The following is a 4,971-nucleotide window of genomic DNA, read 5'->3' on the forward strand; positions in this document are numbered from 1 at the left end:
CACGGTACATCCAAACCGTCATCGAACCCATCGTTCTACCATTCCTAGACCGGCAAGGGAACTTGCTGTTCCAACAGGACAATGCACGTCCGCATGTATCCCGTGCCACCCAACGTGCTCTAGAAGGTGTAAGTCAACTACCCTGGCCAGCAAGATCTCCGGATCTGTCCCCCATTGTGCATGTTTGGGACTGGATGAAGCGTCGTCTCACGCGGTCTGCACGTCCAGCACGAACGCTGGTCCAACTGAGGCGCCAGGTGGAAATGGCATGGCAAGCCGTTCCACAGGACTACATCCAGCATCTCTACGATCGTCTCCATGGGAGAATAGCAGCCTGCATTGCTGCGAAAGGAGGATATACACTGTACTAGTGCCGACATTGTGCATGCTCTGTTGCCTGTGTCTATGTGCCTGTGGTTCTGTCAGTGTGATCATGTGATGTATCTGACCCCAGGAATGTGTCAATAAAGTTTCCCCTTCCTGGGACAATGAATTCACGGTGTTCTTATTTCAATTTCCAGGAGTGTAGATTGTTCAGTTTCCACTGGATATCTACCGGTGTTTGTCCTCCGACAGCCAAGAAAGGAATAACAGTATTTTGGTTCTCTTTGGACGTATTTGGTAGTAGCGTCACCGTAGTTCACGTTTCTGCATTTACCGATTTACCTTACGCACATCGGAAAGACATGAATGCCACAGTTTATGTCTCTGCCGTGACGGGGCAGTATGTGCAGTCTATGGCGACTGTGTGACTCGTAAGCATTGCAGTGCCTGCTCTTTGTGTCATTCTTAGCATTGTGTTGCTTCAGGATGGTTCATGTAAAAGTGAAGTAACATCAGAGGCTCCGTATAGTCATTCTATTGGCCCAGGGAATGAGACAGGTGGACGCAGCAGTGAATGTCGCCGTGATTGCGAGTGATTTCTCTAGAATCTGAAACAAGTTTCTAGCAATGGGACCAGTTGAGGACAGTAACAGAAGTGGCCGCGAAAGAAAAAAGAAACAGGTATGCAGGACTGACATCTGTATGTAATAGCAAGCAGAAACCCTCAACTCAATGGTACACGTTTACGGCGGCAGTTCCACACAGCTAAAGGAGTGAGTACATGTGACAACAGAAACGATACGAAACAGGCTCCATGAACAGGCATTACGTGTCAGAAGATCTCTCAAGGTTCCTCCTCTAATTCGGGTTCGAGGAGCGGCTCGTGTCACAAGGGCGCCAACCACATGTGGATAAAGCAGCAATAGGACACAACCCTCTTTTCTGATGAGACCCGTATCCGTGTCAACCTTGATACACTGATATTCGAGTGTGGGAGGCAACGAGGACAAAGTTTACACCCGAATTGTATCAGACGCCGCCACCCTTATTAGGCGGTTCATCAGGCACGTTTTGGTATGGAATCATGTATGGCCGCAGGACTCCTGTTGTGCCAAAGAATGACTGGTGCGAAGCATCGGGACGACATCCTTACAGTGTTTAAACTTTTAGATGGCAGACCTCTCCCTAGTCCTGAATCGGTAGAAGTCGGTAAACGTCGGGAGGCTTCGGTAGGCACGCAGTTTCGACTGCTGCCAACACTACGCAGCTGACTGTGTTGTACAAGGTAGCCATTGTCGTCTGCTTCGTTATTGTTTTGCGCTGTACTGTTCTGCGTGTTTTTATTGTGCAGTTGTGCTAAACATCATCAAAATGAGTGAAGAGGCAGTTTCTGGCCAATCTCGGGAGTCGCCAACAACGCCTACCGGTAGGCCTACGGTTATATTGCATGTGATTGAATGCTGCGAAACGGAAAGGGAGCAGAAAAAATGCTTCACCCTATTTACAAATCTTCAGCGAGAGCTGCTACATACACAGGACAAAGCATGCGTAGCATTGGAAGATTCAAACAGTTTTCCAAGAATCGTCCTGGCGTATCACCACAAACGCCTGTCATGAAAAGGTGAGTTTCCATTTCAGATATTTTGTTCGCGATCACTTTGAAGGAGCCCCCTATTTCGTCCGAATTACCTTATATTTCATTTTTACTTGCTACCGTATTGCTTTGTATGGAAACACCTCTAGTTACTGTATTATTTCGAAACACATTCATTTTACAGTACATTTCCAAACTTAAAAAAAAGTACATGCATTCCAGAAGGCATTTTCTTATAAATCTTTCTCGCTTTCAACTTAGGAAAAGAAGTGGAGAAATCGAAGTAATGATCGATGATTTCAACCAGCGTGTGATTCGCGGCACGATAGCGGAATTTTATTCAGTGTGGAAGATTGTGCCGAACCTACGAACACTGCATCCAGTTCGGAGAACAACTCACCTAAGTTTCATTGCAATCGGATGAATGGTTTGTGAGCGCATAGTAGACAAACATATATACAAACATATATACATTCATTTATATATATATATATATAACATAGAAAATGCAGATAAAATACCTCCCTAACCTTCCAAAATTTTCGACGTTTAATAACCGCCGATAAAGTGTACTGTACTTCTGATTCTGAATGTGTAAGCTTTATTACAGAAACTATACTCAATACGTAATCGATGTAACTGTGTATTTATTTCTGACTATATATAACTGATTGTAATTTTAATGAAAATATTGTAAATTGGTGGGTAATAGCCAAGGGATCTTTACTTTAAAGTATCGATAGCAACGACGAAATGGCAGAAGCTGTGCCGTTGTTATCTTTGACTATGGAAAGTCTCTGTCGCGTTGCAAGCAGAGAGGAGGCAGAGCAACTTGAGTGATGAAAGAGTGCGTAGTGTTTGCTGGGCGTTCCCGCATACTGGGTGTGCAGCTATGGTCGCGCCAGTGCAGACGTGCCTGATTCGTTAATCCTCGAGTATTGAGAGTACGGAAAGAGTGGATAGGCGGAGGAAGCTGCAGTTCTAACTATTGCTTGCCCCATGATTATCCGTGGCTCTCAAAAACTAGCAGAAGCAATAGCGGCAGTTCACCGCTGTCGTCGGCTACATTCTTCGTCGTCTGTACTGCTACAATATCGTAACACAGTTAACTGAAAGACATAGTACTGTGGTGGCTTTACCTAATTTCTTTCACATTCATTTCTTTCACATTCATACAACTTGAATAATATCCTGCAACAGTTAAAATTTGTAGGGCTCCTGTGTTGGCATTGTTCTCAGACAATATAACCAAGCAGGGTCTTTTCCTTTCAATGCAATCACCGAGTGTCGTAAGAATATGAAAAGTCATTAACTATTTACTGCCAGTTTTGTGTGTTTGCTAATGACCAGTTTCAGTCTAAACCTCCTGCGGCAGTAACTGTCATTCTTGTATTTCATAACAAAGTCTTAACTACAAAATTGTTAAGGCTTTCGTGGCCACTTGTTGACAAACTGCCTATTGGCTTCTGTCTCAGGTTCTTCGGCCGACGTTCATCTAATGATTTCACTTACGTTTCGCCAACACGAGTGGCTGGCATTGTCAAAGCTTCGCCCTCCATTGCCGGTGGTGAACTGGGGGCCGAGCTCGCGGCCCGCAGACTATATGTACCTGGCGCGCCAACGTCCGAGGGCTTCTCCACGGTCATTTCCTGTGCGGTTCTCCTCTTGCTATTTACGACGGTCATTCGCTGCAGTACGGGAAGCCAGGATCTGTTTACCTTAAGGCTTTCCTCTTTCTTGTTGAAACTGTTCGCTTGTTTTTGTATTTCTACAGCTTCTCTGAACAAGCGCGTGTGATAGTGCTTCTCTATAGCCAGAACTTCCGTGTCGGCGAATTTTATTACGTGGTCGGTCTCACTCAGTGCGTGCTCTGCCACGGCCTGTTTCTCCACCTTCCACAACCTGCAATGTCCCTCATGCTCTTTGATCCTGGTGTTGATTGATCGTCCAGTAATTCCGACACAAAGTTTTACGCATGTGCGTGGTATACGGTATATTCCCGACATTGCAAGTTTGTTATTTTCCTTCGGCAACGGTAGTCTTCTGGCAACGGCCTTGCCGCAGTGGATACACCGGTTCCCGTCAGATCACCGAAGTTAAACGCTGTCGGGCGTGGCCGGCATTTGGATGGGTGACCATCCGGGCCGCCATGTGCTGTTGCTATTTTTCGGGGTGCACTCAGCCTCGTGATGCCAATTGAGGGGCCACTCGACCGAGTAGTAACGGCTCCGGTCAAAGGAAACCACCATAACGACCGGAAGAGCGACGTGCTGACCACACGCCCCTCAAATGGTTCAAATGGCTCTGAGCACTATGGGACGCACCTGCTGTGGTCATCAGTCCCCTAGAACTTAGAACTACTTAATCCTAACTAACCTAAGGACATCACACACATCCATGTCCGAGGCAGGATTCGAACCTGTTACCGTAGCGGTCGCGCGGTTCCAGACTGTAGCGCCTAGAACCGCTCGGCCACCCCGGCCAGTGCACGCCCCTCCTATCCGCATCCTCAGCTGAGGATGATATGGCGGTCGGATGGTCCCGATGGGCCACTTGTGGCCTCAAGACGGAGTGCTAAAAACGGTAGTCTTACTCACTGTTAAATTTCATTAGGCAAATGCCATCACCGTCAGTTATATCGCAATGCAGTAGGCCGATTAGGAAGGGGAAGATAACAAGGCTTCGTTTCTGTTTGTGTTTATTAAGTGGAAAAGTGTTATTTTTGTTTCTTACGACGCACCTGTGATAACCAAAATCCGATTTTTACTTTTGTGTTTAGTATCGAAAATATAGCAGTATGCCAAATTTATTTTGAGCACTGCATGTTGAAAAGGATGTAGCCTGGCGGGAAACGTACGTCTACGGAGAGCCGGCGGAGAGCCACGCGCTGCAATAGGAGCAGCCGCAGCGGCGATGTAAATCTGCTGATCAGCTCATTTCTCCGCGAAGCACGCTAACAGGCTGCGCGGTAAACATTGTTTGCCTCCGAGATGGAGAGCGGAATTCATTACGCAGCCTCGCACATTGTCTCCGGAGCGTTACTCACCGCAGAA

General features: G+C 46.7%; 1 pseudogene; it reads left to right on the forward strand.

Annotated features, from left to right (window-relative positions):
- Positions 1-3,963: 3,963 nt before the first annotated feature.
- Positions 3,964-4,081, forward strand: LOC126095802 (5S ribosomal RNA; annotated as a pseudogene).
- Positions 4,082-4,971: the final 890 nt, after the last annotated feature.

This window comes from Schistocerca cancellata, chromosome 8, assembly GCF_023864275.1.
Source record: "Schistocerca cancellata isolate TAMUIC-IGC-003103 chromosome 8, iqSchCanc2.1, whole genome shotgun sequence".
Classification (NCBI taxonomy): Eukaryota; Metazoa; Arthropoda; class Insecta; order Orthoptera; family Acrididae; genus Schistocerca; species Schistocerca cancellata.